Below are 19,311 nucleotides of genomic sequence, written 5' to 3'. Positions count from 1 at the left end.
TTTTCTCCCAAGTCCTAAACTACAGATAACACAGTCTTCTCTCCTGTGAATAATTCAGAGTGAACAAATGGAGAATTTATTAAGACGAAAGAAAATGGGAATAAATAAATTCTCAGGCAAAATTGTAAGTCCAGGCTCTCTTCTGCCCATGTTCATCACCTCACTGACATGAACAGTGCACTTTGCATTTCTCTATGTCTCCCAACATCCTCCCTGCTGTCTGACCCCCATCTCTGTATGGTCCTTTGGTTTATGATAACTGTGTAAGTGATTCTCACATAGGAAACATATCCCTTCCAACAACCTGCTTTCTCCATACTCCACACTTAAGAGAACATGTATTAATGATGTTCCACCCATTCCCCTCCTGTCCCCCAGCCATCAGTAACACACATGTGGGACTTTGAAGAAGCTAAAGTACACTTTAAAAAAATAACCTCTTAGTATATTTAATGAATGCAGGGTATAGAGTGATGCCTTCTTTTCTGGTATTAGTCATTTCTGTCTTCTCTTTCCTCTTTTTCCTTGATGAGTGTCACCAGGAATTGAGAAGTATTATTAGTTTTTTTAATGACCAGTTTGTATGCTTCATTGATTTTTATTTGTTTTTATTAATCTCTCTATATATATTTTCATTCAATTCCACATTTTCTATTTTTTAAATTGATATATGATTGGTATAACATTATATTAATTTCAGATATATGATGAACTGATATTTGTTTATATCATAAAATAATCACCACAAAAAGATCAGCTAACATCTGTTGCAATACATAATTATACACAGATTTTGTGTGTGTGATGAGATCTTTCAAGGTTCAATCCTCTAGCTACTTTCATAGATGCAATCAGTTCAGTTCAATTTAGTTGCTCAGTTGTGTCTGACGCTTTGCGACCCCATGAACTGCAGCACGCCAGGCTTCCCTGACCATCACCAACTCCTGGGGCTTGCTCAAACTCATGTCCATTGAGTCAGTGATGCCATCAAACCATTTCAACCTCTGTCGTCCCCTTCTTCTCCTGCCTTCAATCTTTCCCAGTATTAGAGTCTTTTCCAACGAGTCATTTCTTTGCATCAGGCTGCCAATGTACTGGAGCTTCAACTTCAGCAGCAGTCTTTCCAATTAATATTCAGGACTGATTTCTTTTAGGATGGACTGGTTTGATCTTGTAGTCCAAGGGGCTTTCAAGAGTCTTCTCCAACTTCTCCATAGATGCAATGGAGTATGGTCAACTATGGTCACCACACCGTATACAACATTCTCATGATTTATTCTTTATATAACTGGAAACTTACACCCTTTGATCGCCTTTCACCCATTTCATCCCCCCAACCCCTGCCTCAGGCAACCACCAACATATTTTCTATATCCATTAGCTCAGACTTGTTTTTGTTTTTAGATTCCACATATAAGAGAAATAATACAGAATTCATTTTTTCTGTCTCACTCATTTCACTCATTTTCTTTTTTTTTTTTTGTGGCAAATAGTTCTTACATCTTCTTTGTCCATTCATTCATCACTGGGCTTTTAGTTTGATTCCAAATCTTGGCCATTATAAATAATGTGACAATGATCATGAAGGTGTATATATCTTCTTGAGTTTCTATTTTTTTTTTTTTTTTTTGTATAAATACCCAGATGGAGAATTGCTGGATCACATGGTAGTTCTACTTTTAATTTTTTAAAGGCACTTTCACAACATTTTCCATAGCATCTACACCAATTGCAGTTCCACCAACAGCACACAGAGGTTCCCTTTTATCCATCTTCTCAACAATGCTTATTTCTTGTATTTTTAGTAGTAGTCATTCAAACAGTATGGGTAAGGTGGCATCTTATTGCGGTTTTGCTTGCATTTTCCCAATGATTAGTGATGCTTGTGTAATTTTTGGCCAATTATATGTCTTATTTGGAAAAAGACATACAAAATTGTATGTCTCTTCAGATCCTTTGTCCATTTAAAATCAGATTATTAGTTTTTTTTTTTTTTTTTTTGCCATGGAGTTATATGTTCCTTATATACTTTGAATATTAACCCATTATCAGAAATATGATTTGTAAATATTTTCTCCCATTTCATAAGTTGTCTTTCCATTTAGCTTATGGTTTATTTTGCTTTGCAGAATTTTTTTAGTTTGGTGAAGTCCCACTTGTTTATTTTTGCTTTTGGTGTTAAATCCAAAAAGTCATTGCCAAGACTGATGTCAAGGAGCTTATTGCTTACACTTTCTTCTACAGTTTTCATGGTTTCATGTCTTATCTGTTTTGTGTATGGTGTAAGACAGTGGTCCAGCTTCATTCTTTTGCATGTGGATACCCTGTTTTCCCAGCACTATTTGCTGCAGAGACTATCCTTTCCCTATTATATGTTCTTGGACCCTTTTTAAATAAAGTAATTGCCCACATATGTATGGATTCACTCCTAGGAACTCTATTCACAATAGCCAGGACATGGAAGCGAACTAAATGCCCACTGACAGAGGAACAGATAAAGAAGACGCGGCACATACACAGAGCGGAGCATTACTCAGCCACAAAAAGAATGGGATAGTGCAGCTTGCAGAGGTGTGGATGGATATCTTGTTATCTTTTTATATCTCTATTTTATTTATTTTTACTCTGATCTTAGTTATCTTTTAGATCTGATTTTGGTGTACATTGTTTGATACTTTATTAAATTGTTTTAAAGCCTTATGATTTCATTTGAGAAGAATTATGAGGGAAAGGGTGGGAATCCAAACAAGAGGTTATCTGTTTTCTGGAATTACAATTAGCTCCACAGGACACTTGAAGCTTAATATATGTGGTTTTTGACCTCTTTTTTGGCCTTAGTCAAGAAGCAGTAGGCAATTTATGTAACTAAATCTCTATCCTCTCCTATTTTGTGGTATTTAAGGAATAGAAGGGGATATGGAAAAGAGATTTGAAAGTAGAAAGCTGGTAGTCATAAATTCACCTCTGAAAGAGATTCATTTTTGCCAAAACCATATAAGACATACAGTTTCCATTTCCACAAGAATATATCTGTGTCAGAGAAATGTATTTCTATCCTGGCTGCACAGAAAGTGAATTGTGTAAATGTAACATGGTGCGGTTTCTGAAGATAAAACCCTTTTTAATATTTTTGAAACATGCCTATTTTTCTGGAGTACTCCCAGAAATAAATCAAACTTTTAATCTTTCATGGTTCCGATCTCTCATTAAAATTCATTTATGCAGGTAATTCTCCTTAATGAGATGACACCCAGGGGCCAGGCCACATTTTTTACAGAAGCATCAGTGCTTGGCGTTTCCGCATCTCCTGAAAGTACCATGGTCAGCTCCCTGTGCAGGGGCAGGGCGATTCTTCCTGTTCAGGCACAGGTGTGGGCTGAGCCAGCCTGGGAAGGAGCTCAGCTATGTGCAGGATCCCAGGAGCTCCAGGATTTAATGGTGGGCCAGGGGGTTCTGCCCTCTGTGTCCTGTGCTCTTGCCTCAGAGGATCAGGGACTGACATCCAAAAGTTGTGGGAGAAGAAATGAACCAGCCACCATCACTTCGCTTGTTTATTCATTTGGCTGCACTGGGTCTTCACTGCAGGCACGGGCTTTCTCCAGTTGTGGAAGGCAGCATCTTTGGTTGTGGCACACGGGCTCTAGAGCATACGGGCTCAGTTGCTGTGGTATGTGGCCTCTCTAGTTGGGTGAAGTGTGTGGGTTTAGTTGTCCTGTGGCATGTGGGATATTAGCTTCCTGATTAGGGATCAAACTAGTGTCTCCTTCATTGGAAGGTGGATTCTTAACCACTGGACCACCGGGGAAGTCCCAACGGCCAGTTCATTTAGATGGAATACAAAGTTAATATTAAAAGACTAATTCTTCTGCCCCACCAAGCCATGTTTACTTCTGTGCTGGTCCCATTCTGGCTCCTGGAATGGGGATGTTGGGACCTGCCCTTAAGTCTGATGCCTTATGCTCCCCTAAATCTCAGAAAAGATTGAAAAGCAATTATTTTGCTAATCTCTGGCTACCTGGGGCCCTTCAGTTAAATATCTGTGGGCCTCCTCATCTATAAAGGGGAAAAGTCCATCGTCAATTTGCTTAAACTGAAAAGTTTGGAGTCATTCTTTTAACCATTATTCTCAGACCCTGTTTCCAATCCTGTATATACTATTTTCTAAATATAGCCAGAAAAGGTCTTTCCTGCTCTTCTCCACAGCATCCAGTCTGGCCTAAGTCATCAGCACACTTTGCTTAATTATTGCAGTAGCCTTCTAGGGATTGCTGGTGTCTCGGTTTTAGGTCTGCCTTCCTACAGTCTATTATCGACAAAACTGGAATCTATTAAATTTAGAAAATATCCTTCCTTTGATCAATCCCCTTCATTGATTTCTAACTCATTCAGGGAACAAAGTCTTTAAGAGGATCTCTAATGCCCTAGCCTTGAAGAAGGAAATGGCATCCCACTCCAGTACTCTTGCCCTGAAAATCCCATGGATGGAGGAGCCTGGTGGGCTGCAGTCCATGGGATCACTAGGAGTCGGACACGACTAAACGACTTCACTTTCACTTTAATGCCCTAGCCTAAGGGGTCTCCCTGGTCTTTGAGATCACTTCATCTACCACTCTCCCTCTTCCTCATTCCTCTGACCTCTTCTGCTGTTTCCAGAACTGCCCAGGCTCATTCCCTGGAGAGGTCCTGGAAGGTCCTGGCGTCGGTGCTTCCTGTGACCAAAATTCTCTTTCTCCAGTCAGTACACACCCTCTTCTGTCAAAATATTAATTCTTCACCTGCACTCTTTGCTTTATTTTTCCCTTAGGACTTATACCAATATTTTGCACATTACATATTGAAGTTGTTCATTTTCATCTCTTTATAGACATGTAAGGATATAAGATAGTCATGTATGGATGTGAGAGTTGGACCATAAAGAAAGCTGAGAGCTGAAGAATTGATGCTTTGGAACTTTGGTGTTTGAGAAGACTCTTGAGAGTCCCTTGGACTGCAAGGAGATCCAATCAGTCGATCCTTTAGGAAATCAACCCTGAATATTCATTGGAAGGACTGGTGCTGAATCTGAAGCTCCAATAATTTGACCACTTGATGCAAAGAACTAACTCATTGGAAAAGACCCTGATGCTTGAAAAGATTGAAGGAAGGAGGAGAAGGGGGTGACAGAGGGTGAGATGGCACAGCCGACTCAATGGACATGGGTTTGGGTGGACTCCGGGAGTTGGTGAAGGACAGGGAAGCCTGGCCACGCTGCAATGCATGCATGGGGTCTCAAAGAGAAGCCTGGCCATGCTGCAATGCATGCATGGGGTCTCAAAGAGTTGCGACACGACTGAGCAACTAAATAAGAACAAAAAATTTATAGACTTTTGTCTGTTCCATTGCTATGTCCCAACACCTAGAACAGTGCCTGGTGTACAGTAGGTGCTGAGTAAGCATATGTTCAGTGGACACATGTTTCATCCACAAAAGGGTGGCTATTGCTGCTATATGTGGTCAAAGTGATAGCAGCGATTCCCAGAGCAGTATTTCTATTTTACACAAAGAATTGCTTACAAATTTCCCTTAGATTTAATTCTGTAGTGGTTTTGTTTCACAGTGAAGTAAGGAGAGGGAGCAGGAGTGAAACCGAATTGTTCAGTCACCTGTGAAAATTGACATATTTTGGTACAGTCATCTCAGACTAGCCTTTTGGAAAATTTTATGAGATTTGAAATATTAGATGTGTTACATGTAGAAGGTGAAAAGTGAAAGTGTTAGTCACTCAGTCATGTCTGACTCTTTGTGATCCTGTGGATTGTAGTCTGCCAGGCTCCTCTGTCTGTAGTATTCTCCAGGCAAGAATACTGGAGTGGGTTGCCATGCCCTCCTCCAAGGGATCTTCCCAACCCAGGGACCAAACCCACGTCTCCGGCATCTCCTCCATTGGCAGGCGGACTCTTGACCATCTGAGCCATCTTTCTGTAACTGCTTAGTTGTTTCTGTTTCTGTCATTTTGTTTGATTTTGTTTTGAGTCTGAGTGAGTGAAAGTCGCTCAGTTGTGTCCAACTCTTTGCAACCCCATAGACTACACAGTCCATGAAATTCTCCGGGCCAGAATACTGGAGTGAGTAGCCTTTCCCTTCTCCAGGGGATCTTCCCAACCCAGGGATGGAACCCATATCTCCTGCATTGCAGGTGGATTCTTTACCAGCCGCCTGCACCTGAGCCACCAGGGAAGCCCAAGAATACTGAAGTGGGTAGCCTATCCCTTCTCCAGTGGATCTTCCCAACCCAGGAATCGAACTGGGGACTTCTGCATTGCAGGCAGATTCTTTACCAAGTGAGCTATGAGGTGCTTTGAGTCTAGACAGTCAGTGAATACTATTCACCATACATCCACTACACACACCAGGCACTTTGTGTGACCCAGGCAGAGAGAAGACAGGGGAGGTGCCCGGGCCATGAATGTTCTAAAAGAGGGAATTGCTGCCTTGCTTCACACACAATGGCTGTGCTGTCTATGATCAATAAAATTCGGATTAGATAAGAAGTTTTGGTAGCAAGTCTCCCTGGGAAGGAGGAGGCAGACCTGGAGCAAATGATTACTTTTCATAATAAAATTATCTATAAGCAAACCTCCTTGCTTATTAATAAACTGTCTGTGACAGGTGGGTATGAGGTAGAGGATAGACACATGAGAGGATTCTGTTCTCCTAGCAACAGAAAGTCATTGAGCTGTTAATTTATTAAAGCAGTGCATGCTTCAGGAGGTCTTGCCTTTAAATAAATGTACAGACTGTTAGTAAATTAACATGAATTATTTATCAAGATCTTTGAAATACTTTGAGTCTAATGAAATCAAAAGGGAAGATAAGTGATGTGAAAGATAGAAATAAGAAAAGACAGAGAGAGAGGAGCTAGAGTCAGTGGGTGGAAACTTCCCTAGCCCAAACGAGCGAATCAGAGGAGGCTGCCCCACCTGGAAACTGCAAGAAGGAAAGAATGTACACCAAAGAAAAGGTTGCTTTATCTAAGATCTGTTGCCCTGGGAATTTTCACCAATTCCTCTGAAATGTAATTTTTAGGAAGCGGACCGCTTCATCCCTCCATCGTCGCAGTCTCTGATTTATGAATGTTCTCCAGAAGCATTCTACTTCTGTTTGCACACTGTGAACAGCCGCACCTGTGAGACAGGAGTGACAGTCGAACTACCTTGCTAACTGGTACTGCGTGCAAAGCCAGGCTGACAACAGACTTTCCGCCCTGACTCCTGCTCCAGGGGAGGGCCACGTAGGGCTCCTGGTCGGGGTGGTGTCTGAGGTGCGGCCAGTCCAGGTGTTCATGTCACACTAACACTGAGCGAGAGGAAGATGCTGATATTCCCCAAAATGCTCCTGGCACATGGCGGTCTTCTGCTTAGCCGCCTGGAGAAGAGAAGGGAGAAGGAAATGGTGTTGGCATTCTGGTAACACAAGAAGGCCTTCATCTGAAACTCACCATTTCTAGACAGCCTAAAAGGTAAATAGTTGAGAGGTAAGTTTAATCCCTGTGAATATTCACCTTAAAAAATAAAGAAGTGCTCCTATTATGTGAAAGTGAAGTCACTCAGTTGTGTCCAACTCTTTGGGACCCCAGGGACTGTAGCCCACCAGGCTCCTCTGTCCATGGGATTTTCCAGGCAAGAATACTGGAGTGGGTGGCCATTTCCTTCTTCAGGGAATCTTCCCAAACCAGGGATCGAACCCGGGTCTCCCGCCTTGCAGGCAGATGCTTTACCATTTGAACCACCAGGGAGCCTATTATGTAGCTCTCCAAAAATACATGGGTCGCTTTCAGAGATAGAAATGAAACATTTTGCCTACTGAAATAGAATTTTAAGCTAAAAAATTAAAGTAAATAGTTTGTAATGTGTAATACCTGAAGACCTCTGGGTATTTTTACTAAAACGTGTAAGTTGTTGCCTCCCTCTTAGGACTCTGGGAATGGGCTAGTTAGTATTCCTTCTAACACTGCATTTTTGCTTCTTTTTCATAAAAAGCAAAAAAAAAAAAAAACACAAAAACCAAACTTCACTTTTTGCATTTTATCTCCCCCCACAGCCCCCACCAAATAATGCTGTTACAGTATTTTCTCAAAAGTTTTTAGTTATTCTGGTAGAAATATACAGATCTCTGTTGCAAATGAAAGTACATGGAATTAGTAAAAATTACATACAAAAACCATACTCAAATCGAAATAATTTTCCAACCTCAACCTTTATTCAGTGCTTCCTAGACTGTTGGACCTCTTTTCTGGTAGAACCAACATCAGCTGGGGCATAAACCTCCGAAGGAATGCAGTAGACCACAGGTACATAGAGCTCCCGCTCTGCTCCGAGGACTTCCACTGTAGTGCTCCGAACAGCGTGCTTCTTTGCCAGGAGGGAAGTGTCACAGTCATTAGTACCGGTTTCTCTATCTGCAAATGACCAGTAATACTAATCATGGTTGACAGGTGGCTCTTTGTAATTCAGCTCGGCCTCTGGGCTCCCTGTTCTGAGAACTTGATCATCTTCATGTCTCAGCAGCTTCTGCCTTACAGTGTTTTATCTTTCATAGTAAGAAGGGCCCCTTCAACACATCTTTATTTGCCTGGCTTATCTACCTGGATTCTCTTCAAGATGCTTTTAGTTCTGGCAATTTTCTAGGCTCAAAACACATCAAGCTTCATCCTCTTGATCTAAAACAAATAGACTGCCAGGTATTTCTCCAGCAAAATGGGTTTATTCGGGATCAGCAGAGAATTGCAATTTAGGGTCTGCAACAATGGTGAGTCATGTGCAAATCTCCGTATAGCAAGGGAAAGAGAATACTTTTATAGAGGCGAGAAGGAAGTTGAGTGGGCTGCAATAAACAGTCCATGGCTTTTCACTGGCTCACTACAGGTGACATTTATTCACACAATAATAAAACATACTTCCTCCCTACACCCTGCCATCACACAAAGAGGACACCAGAATCTTAATGTTTGTAGATTATTTCATCCAGCAGCAGCAGAAAACATATTCATTCATGCTCCTATGGAATATTCACCAAGATAGACCACATTCTGGGCGATGCAGAATTGAAAGTGTAGTAAACAAGCACACGTAAAAGAGTAGAAAACAAACAGAAAAATAAAAAGATGAATAATGAAAAGATAGCCGGGGAATCCCCCAAATATGTAGAAATGGAACAAAACACTTGGAAGTAAAATCAAAGGAGGAGCTGCCAGAGAAATTTGAAAATGTTTTGAATTAAATTAAAAGGGAAAATATAACAGTGCAATGTGTGGGTTACAGTGGAAGTTAAGTACCTAAAGGAAAATCTATAGCATTACATGTGTTTACTACAAAAAGAAGAAATATTTAAAATAAATAACCTATCGTTTCCTTCCAGGAAACCAGAGATTAAAAAAAGGTATTTTAAGGCCAAAAAAAGAAAAAAGGAAATACTTTTTAAAATAGAGCAGAAATTCATGGGATTAAAAGCAGGAAAACAGGATGATATATTAGCTCTATTTTTAATTTCCTAAGAAATCTCTCTATTGTTCTCCATAGTGGCTGCACCAATTTTCATTCCCACCAACTATATAGGAAGATTTCCTTCTCTTGATATCCCCTCCAGCATTTATTGTTTGTTGATATATATATATATATATATATATATATATATATATACACACACACACGGCAGCCATTCTGACTGGTGTGAGGAGATATCTCACTGTAGTTTTGATTTGCATTTCTCTAATAATTAATGATGCTGAACATCTTTTCATGTGCCCTTGGCCATTTGTATGTCTTCTTTGGAGGAATGTCTATTTAGGTCTCCTGCCCATATTTTGATTGGTTGTTTGTTTTGATGCTATTAAGCTGCAAGAGCTGTTTGTAAATTTTGGAGACTAATCCCTTGTTGGTCACATCATTTGCAAATATTTTCTCCTATTCTGTTATTGTCTTTTCATTTTGTTTATGGTTTTCTTTGCTGTGCAAAATATTTTGAGTTTAATTAAGTCTCATTTGTTTATTTTTGTCTTTATTTCCATTATTCTAGTTCAGTTCTGTTTAGTCGCTCAGTCGTGTCCGACTCTTTGCGACCCCATGAATGGCAGCATGCCAGGCCTCCCTGTCCATCACCAACTCCCGGAGTTGTCATAGAGTGTTCTCCCTATGGTTTCCTCTAAGGCTTTTAGTGTCTGGTCTCACATTTAAGTTTTTCATCCATTTTGAGTTTAGTTTTGCATATGATTTTAAAGACTGATCTAATTTCATTTGTTTACATGTAGCTGTCCAATTTTACCAGAGAAGGCAATGGCACCCACTCCAGTACTCTTGCCTGGAAAATCCCATGGATGGAGGAGCCTGGTAGGCTGCAGTCATGGGGTCACTAAGAGTCGGACACGACTGAGTGACTTCACTTTCACTTTTCACTTTCATGCATTGGAGAAGGAAATGGCAACCCGCTCCAGTGTTCTTGCCTGGAGAATCCCAGGGACTGTGGAGCCTGGCGGGCTGCCGTCATGGGGTCGCACAGAGTCGGACACGACTGAAGTGACTTAGCAGTAGCAGCAGCAGTCCAATTTTACCAGCACCATTTATTGAAGAGACCGTCTTTCTTCCACTGTATAGTCTTGACTCCTTTATCAAAGATTAATTGACCATAAGTGAACAGGTTCACTTCTGGGTTTCCTATCTTTTTTTTTTTTTTTTAATTTTATTTTATTTTTAAACTCCACATAATCGTATCAGTTCTGCCAAACATCAAAACGAATCCACCACAGGTATACATGTGTTCCCCATCCTGAACCCTCCTCCCTCCTCCCTCCCCATACCATCCCTCTGGGTCGTCCCAGTGCACTAGCCCCAAGCATCCAGTATCGTGCATCGAACCTGGACTGGCAACTCGTTTCTTACATGATATTTTACATGTTACAATGTCATTCTCCCAAATCTTCCCACCCTCTCCCTCTCCCACAGAGTCCATAAGACTGTTCTATACATCAGTGTCTCTTTTGCTGTCTCGTACACAGGGTTATTGTTACCATCTTTCTAAATTCCATATATATGCGTTAGAATACTGTATTTATGTTTTTCCTTCTGGCTTACTTCACTCTGTATAATAGGCTCCAGTTTCATCCACCTCATTAGAACTGATTCAAATGTATTCTTTTTAATGGCTGAGTAATACTCCATTGTGTATATGTACCACAGCTTTCTTATCCATTCATCTGCTGATGGACATCTAGGTTGCTTCCATGTCCTGGTTATTATAAACAGTGCTGCGATGAACATTGGGGTACACGTGTCTCTTTCCCTTCTGGTTTCCTCAGTGTGTATGCCCAGCAGTGGGGTTGCTGGATCATAAGGCAGTTCTATTTCCAGTTTTTTAAGGAATCTCCACACTGTTCTCCATAGTGGCTGTACTAGTTTGCATTCCCACCAACAGTGTAAGAGGGTTCCCTTTTCTCCACACCCTCTCCAGCATTTATTATTTGTAGACTTTTGGATCGCAGCCATTCTGACTGGTGTGAAATGGTACCTCATAGTGGTTTTGATTTGCATTTCTCTGATAATGAGTGATGTTGAGCATCTTTTCATGTGTTTGTTAGCCATCTGTATGTCTTTTTTGGAGAAATGTCTATTTAGTTCTTTGGCCCATTTTTTGATTGGGTCGTTTATTTTTCTGGAGTTGAGCTGTAGGAGTTGCTTGTATATTTTTGAGATTAGTTGTTTGTCGGTTGCTTCATTTGCTATTATTTTCTCCCATTCTGAAGGCTGTCTTTTCACCTTGCTAATAGTTTCCTTTGATGTGCAGAAGCTTTTAAGTTTAATTAGGTCCCATTTGTTTATTTTTGTTTTTATTTCCAATATTCTGGGAGGTGGGTCATAGAGGATCCTGCTGTGATGTATGTCGGAGAGTGTTTTGCCTATGTTCTCCTCTAGGAGTTTTATAGTTTCTGGTCTTACGTTTAGATCTTTAATCCATTTTGAGTTTATTTTTGTGTATGGTGTTAGAAAGTGGTCCAGTTTCATTCTTTTACAAGTGGTTGACCAGATTTCCCAGCACCACTTGTTAAAGAGATTGTCTTTAATCCATTGTATATTCTTGCCTCCTTTGTCGAAGATAAGGTGTCCATATGTGCGTGGATTTATCTCTGGGCTTTCTATTTTATTCCATTGATCAATATTTCTGTCTTTGTGCCAGTACCATACTGTCTTGATAACTGTGGCTTTGTAGTAGAGCCTGAAGTCAGGTAGGTTGATTCCTCCAGTTCCATTCTTCTTTCTCAAGATCGCTTTGGCTATTCGAGGTTTTTTGTATTTCCATACAAATTGTGAAATTATTTGTTCTAGCTCTGTGAAGAATACTGTTGGTAGCTTGATAGGGATTGCGTTGAATCTATAAATTGCTTTGGGTAGTATACTCATTTTCACTATATTGATTCTTCCAATCCATGAACATGGTATATTTCTCCATCTATTAGTGTCCTCTTTGATTTCTTTCACCAGTGTTTTATAGTTTTCTATATATAGGTCTTTAGTTTCTTTAGGTAGATATATTCCTAAGTATTTTATTCTTTCTGTTGCAATGGTGAATGGAATTGTTTCCTTAATTTCTCTTTCTGTTTTCTCATTATTAGTGTATAGGAATGCAAGGGATTTCTGTGTGTTGATTTTATATCCTGCAACTTTACTGTAGTCATTGATTATTTCTAGTAATTTTCTGGTGGACTCTTTAGGGTTTTCTATGTAGAGGATCATGTCATCTGCAAATAGTGAGAGTTTTACTTCTTCTTTTCCAATTTGGATTCCTTTTATTTCTTTTTCTGCTCTGATTGCTGTGGCCAAAACTTCCAAAACTATGTTGAATAGTAATGGTGAAAGTGGGCACCCTTGTCTTGTTCCTGACTTTAGAGGAAATGCTTTCAATTTTTCACCATTGAGGATAATGTTTGCAGTGGGTTTGTCATATATAGCTTTTATTATGTTGAGGTATGTTCCTTCTATTCCTGCTTTCTGGAGAGTTTTTATCATAAATGGATGTTGAATTTTGTCAAAGGCTTTCTCTGCATCTATTGAGATAATCATATGGTTTTTATTTTTCAATTTGTTAATGTGGTGTATTACATTGATTGATTTGCGGATATTGAAGAATCCTTGCATCCCTGGGATAAAGCCCACTTGATCATGGTGTATGATCTTTTTAATGTGTTGTTGGATTCTGATTGCTAGAATTTTGTTAAGGATTTTTGCATCTATGTTCATCAGTGATATTGGCCTGTAGTTTTCTTTTTTTGTGGGATCTTTGTCAGGTTTTGGTATTAGGGTGATGGTGGCCTCATAGAATGAGTTTGGAAGTTTACCTTCCTCTGCAATTTTCTGGAAGAGTTTGAGCAGGATAGGTGTTAGCTCTTCTCTAAATTTTTGGTAGAATTCAGCTGAGAAGCCGTCTGGACCGGGGCTTTTGTTTGCTGGAAGATTTTTGATTACAGTTTCAATTTCCATGCTTGTGATGGGTCTGTTAAGATTTTCTATTTCTTCCTGGTCCAGTTTTGGAAAGTTGTACTTTTCTAAGAATTTGTCCATTTCTTCCACGTTGTCCATTTTATTGGCATATAATTGTTGATAGTACTCTCTTATGATCCTTTGTATTTCTGTGTTGTCTGTTGTGATCTCTCCATTTTCGTTTCTAATTTTGTTGATTTGATTTTTCTCCCTTTGTTTCTTGATGAGTCTGGCTAATGGTTTGTCAATTTTATTTATCCTTTCAAACAACCAGCTTTTGGTTTTGTTGATTTTTGCTATGGTCTCTTTTGTTTCTTTTGCATTTATTTCTGCTCTAATTTTTAAGATTTCTTTCCTTCTACTAACCCTGGGGTTCTTCATTTCTTCCTTTTCTAGTTGCTTTAGGTGTAGAGTTAGGTTATTTATTTGACTTTTTTCTTGTTTCTTGAGGTGTGCCTGTATTGCTATGAACTTTCCCCTTAGGACTGCTTTTACCGTGTCCCACAGGTTTTGGGTTGTTGTGTTTTCATTTTCATTCGTTTCTATGCAAATTTTGATTTCTTTTTTGATTTCTTCTGTGATTTGTTGGTTATTCAGCAGCGTGTTGTTCAGCCTCCATATGTTGGAATTTTTAATAGTTTTTCTCCTGTAATTGAGATCTAATCTTACTGCATTGTGGTCAGAAAAAATGCTTGGAATGATTTCTATTTTTTTGAATTTACCAAGGCTAGCTTTATGGCCCAGGATGTGATCTATCCTGGAGAAGGTTCCATGTGCGCTTGAGAAAAAGGTGAAATTCATTGTTTTGGGATGAAATGACCTATAGATATCAATTAGGTCTAACTGGTCTATTGTATCGTTTAAAGTTTGTGTTTCCTTGTTAATTTTCTGTTTAGTTGATCTATCCATAGGTGTAAGTGGGGTATTAAAGTCTCCCACTATTATTGTGTTATTGTTAATTTCTCCTTTCATACTTGTTAGCATTTGTCTTACGTACTGTGGTGCTCCCGTGTTGGGTGCATATATATTTATAATTGTTATATCTTCTTCTTGGATTGATCCTTTGATCATTATGTAGTGACCTTCTTTGTCTCTTTTCACAGCCTTTGTTTTAAAGTCTATTTTATCTGATATGAGTATTGCTACTCCTGCTTTCTTTTGGTCCCTATTTGCATGGAAAATCTTTTTCCAGCCCTTCACTTTCAGTCTGTATGTGTCCCCTGTTTTGAGGTGGGTCTCTTGTAGACAACATATGTAGGGGTCTTGTTTTTGTATCCATTCAGCCAGTCTTTGTCTTTTGGTTGGGGCATTCAACCCATTTACGTTTAAGGTAATTACTGATAAGTATGTTCCCATTGCCATTTACTTTATTGTTTTGGGTTCGAGTTTATACACCGTTTTTGTGTTTCCTGTCTAGAGAATATCCTTTAGTATTTGTTGGAGAGCTGGTTTGGTGGTGCAGAATTCTCTCAGCTTTTGCTTGTCTGAAAAGCTTTTGATTTCTCCTTCATACTTGAATGAGATCCTTGCTGGGTACAATAATCTGGGCTGTAGGTTATTTTCTTTCATCATTTTAAGTATGTCTTGCCATTCCCTCCTGGCTTGAAGAGTTTCTATTGAAAGATCAGCTGTTATCCTTATGGGAATTCCCTTGTGTGTTATTTGTTGTTTTTCCCTTGCTGCTTTTAATATTTGTTCTTTGTGTTTGATCTTTGTTAATTTGATTAATATGTGTCTTGGGGTGTTTCTCCTTGGGTTTATCCTGTTTGGTACTCTCTGGGTTTCTTGGACTTGGGTGATTATTTCCTTCCCCATTTTAGGGAAGTTTTCCACTATTATCTCCTCAAGTATTTTCTCATGGTCTTTCTTTTTGTCTTCTTCTTCTGGAACCCCTATGATTCGAATGTTGTAGCGTTTAATATTGTCCTGGAGGTCTCTGAGATTGTCCTCATTTCTTTTAATTCGTTTTTCTTTTATCCTTTCTGATTCATTTATTTCTACCATTCTATCTTCTAATTCACTAATCCTGTCTTCTGCCTCTGTTATTCTACTATTTGTTGCCTCCAGAGTGTTTTTAATTTCACTTATTGCATTATTCATTATATATTGACTCTTTTTTATTTCTTCTAGGTCCTTGTTAAACCTTTCTTGCATCTTCTCAATCCTTGTCTCCAGGCTATTTATCTGTGATTCCATTTTAGTTTCAAGATTTTGGATCAATTTCACTATCATTATTCGGAATTCTTTATCGGGTAGATTCCCTATCTCTTCCTCTTTTGTTTGGTTTGGTGGGCATTTATCCTGTTCCTTTATCTGCTGAGTATTCTTCTGTCTCTTCATCTTGTTTAAATTGCTGAGTTTGGGGTGTCCTTTCTGTATTCTGGCAGTTTGTGGAGTTCTCTTTATTGTGGTGTTTCCTCGCTGTGTGTGGGTTTGTACAGGTGGCTTGTCAAGGTTTCCTGGTTAGGGAAGCTTGTGTCGGTGTTCTGGTGGGTGGAGCTGTATTTCTTCTCTCTGGAGTGCAATGAAATGTCCAGTAATGAGTTATGAGATGTCTATAGTTTTGGGGTGACTTTGGGCAGCCTGTATCTTGAAGCTCAGGGCTGTGTTCCTTTGTTGCTGGAGAATTTGCTTGGTATGTCTTGCCCTGGAACTTATTGGCCCTTGTGTGGTGCTTGGTTTCAGTGTCGGTATGGAGGCATTTGATGAGCTCCTGTGAATGAATGTTCCTTGGAGTCAGGAGTTCCCTGGAGTCAGGGTTTGGACTTAAGTCTCCTGCTTCCGATTATTGGTCTTATTTTTACAGTAGTTTCAAAACTTCTCCTTCTATACAGCACCATTGATAAAACATCTACATTAAAGATGATAAGTTTCTCTACAGTGGGGGTCACTCAGAGAGGTTCACAGGGTTACATGGAGAAGAGAAGAGGGAGGAGGGAGTTAGAGGTGACCCAAATGAGATGAGGTGAATCAATAGTGGAGAGAGTGGGCTAGCCAGTAGTCACTTCCTTATGTGCACTCCACAACTGGACCACTCAGAGATGTTCACGGGGTTATACAGAGAAGAGAAGAAGGAGGAAAGTAACAGAGGTGGCCAGAAGGATAAAAGGGGGGAATGAAAAGGAGGGAGACAGATCCAGCCAGTAATCAGTTCCCTAAGTGTTCTCCACCGTCTGGAACACACAGAAATTCACAGAGTTGGGTAGAGTAGAGAGGGGTTAGGGAGGAGACACAGGCGACCTGGTGGAGAAAAAGGAGGGTCCAAAGGGAGAGAGAGCAGTCAAGCCAGTAATCTCACTCCCTAGTGAAAAATGGGTCCTGAAGATTGGGTCCTTAAAGGTACAAAATTGGTAACAAATACATAAAAGCAAAAATTAAAAATCTAGAGTAGAGTTTGGAATTTCAAAAATACGATGTTAAAGAAAAGAAGAAGGAAAAGAAAGAGAGAAAGAACGAACAAATGAAAACAAACAAGGTCGCGAAAATTATAAAGTACAGGTACAAAATTGATAACTAATACCAGAAAGCGAAAATTAAAAATCTAGAGTAGAGTTTGGAATTTCAAAAATACGATGTTAAAGAAAAGAAGAAGGAAAAGAAAGAGAGAAAAAACGAACAAACAAAAACAAACAAGGTCGCGAAAATTGTAAAGAAAGTACAGGTACAAAATTGATAACTAATACCAGAAAGCAAAAATTAAAAATCTAGAGAAGAGTTTGGAATTTCAAAAATATAATGTTAAAAAAAAAAAGAAGAAGAAAAATAAAGAGAGAAAACAAACAAACAAATATGAACAATGTCACAAAAATTATAAAGAAAATACAGGTACAAAATTGATATCAAATACCAAAAAGCATAAATTAAAAATCTAGAGTAAAGTTTGGAATTTCAGATATACAATGTTATATAAAAGAAGAAGAGAAAGAAACAGAGAAGAAGAAAAAAAAAAAAGTCACAGAAATTATATATATAAAAAAAAAAAACTATAGGTACAAAATTGATAACATATACCAAAAAGTGAAAATTAAAAATCTAGAGTAGAGTTTGGAATTTCAAAAATACAATGTTAAAGAAAAGAAGAAAAAAACAAAAACAAACAAACAAAAAAAACAAGGTCAAAAAATTATAAAATATATATATATGAAGTTTGCTGAAGAAGAAAAAAAATAGGGTCTTTTTTTTTTTTTTTGCAAAGTAATAGGTTATAAAAGTGAAAATTAAAGGAACAATAGAGGACTTAAAAAATTTTTTTTTTAATTAAAAAAAAAAGAAAGAATGATCGTAAAAATAATAAAAATATATCTAGGACTTTTTTTTTTTTTTTTTTTTGGGTGTTGTGGGTTCAGTTCATTTTTGGCTAGTTCCTTGGTCAGATTTATATTTCTCAAGATCTATAGGCCCCTTCCTATGTAGTCTGTAGTAACCACAGGGTTTTGATCTATTGCCTGTAGCTTCCAAGGCGTTTCCCTCTGTTATATCTTCTTCTGTTTGCTAGTCTCTTCAGTATCTGGTTTCCGCCCTGACTCAAAGGGCACGGTGGAGGACGCTTTTTTTTTTTTTTTTTTTAGGCTTACTTGTTCAGTTGCGCTGTGGGGAGGGAGGGAGGGATGCTGCAAACAAATAACACTGGCGTGGGCTCGCAATGCCTCAGCCACCCTGGGTCTGCCCCTGCTCACGGCGCGTGTAGCCTCCCTGTCCACACTGCTCGGACTCTAGGTTGTTCCGCCGGGAACAATCCGAGGCTGGCCCTGGGCTGCATGCACCTCCCAGGTCCAAGCCGCTCAGGTTCAGGCACTCGGGTAGTCCTCAGAGGCGCAGACTCAGTTGGGCCTGCGTTTTGTGCTCTTCCCAGGTCCGAGCGCCAATTTGCTCTTCCCAGGCGAGCGCCAATGCTGCGACTTATCGCCTCCCCGCCACTCGGTTATCTGGATGTAAAACCGGCGCACCTTCTCAGGCAGATGTTGACCGTCCAGACCCCCAAGAAGTTTTAGTTAGCAAAGAAGCCTGCTTACAATTTTATAGATAATGTCTCTCTGGGGCTGCGATTGCCCCCTTCCGGCTCTGGCTGCCTGTCACCGGAGGGGGAAGGTCTGCAGCCGGCTATCTCTGTTCAGTCCTTTGTTCCGTGCGCGGGCCTGGCGGTCTTAGGTTAGGGCTGGCTTTTCGCGTGGTAGGTATCCCACAGTCTGGTTTGCTAGCCCAAATTATTTCGCTCAGATAGCGCTCAGGGTATTCAGGCCAGATTCTTACTCTCAGTGATGCAGCCCACGCCGCGCCTCCCTGCCCAGCCCCGGTTTGCTAATGGCGGATGCAGGCGTCTGCGCTGCTTCTCTGCTGGGGGAGTTACCGTAGGGCCCACAATCTGCGAGTTTTAAATTGTTTATTTATTTTTCCCCCTGTTATGTTGCCCTCTGTGCTTCCAAAGCTTGGCACAGATTCGGCAGTGAGAAGGTTTCCTGATGTTTGGAAACTTCTCTCTTTTTAAGATTCCCTTCCCGGGACGGAACTCCGTCCCTCCCTCTTTTGTCTCTTTTTTTTTGTTTTTAATATTTTTTCCTACCTCCTTTCGAAGAGTTGGGTTGCTTTTCTGGGTGCCTGATGTCCTCTGCCGGCATTCAGAAGTTGTTTTGTGGAATTTACTCGACGTTTAAATGCTCTTTTGATGAATTTGTGGGGGAGAAAGTGTTCTCCCCGTCCTACTCCTCCGCCATCTTGGCTCCTCCCCCTGGGTTTCCTATCTTGAGAGTCCCTTGGACTGTAAGGAGATACAACCAGTCCATCCTAAAAGAAATCAACCCTGAATATT

The sequence above is a fragment of the Bos taurus genome, chromosome 20 (assembly GCF_002263795.3).
Source record: "Bos taurus isolate L1 Dominette 01449 registration number 42190680 breed Hereford chromosome 20, ARS-UCD2.0, whole genome shotgun sequence".
Classification (NCBI taxonomy): domain Eukaryota; kingdom Metazoa; phylum Chordata; class Mammalia; order Artiodactyla; family Bovidae; genus Bos; species Bos taurus.
The sequence above is the reverse complement of the archived record's forward strand: the minus strand, read 5'-3'. Positions refer to the sequence as shown.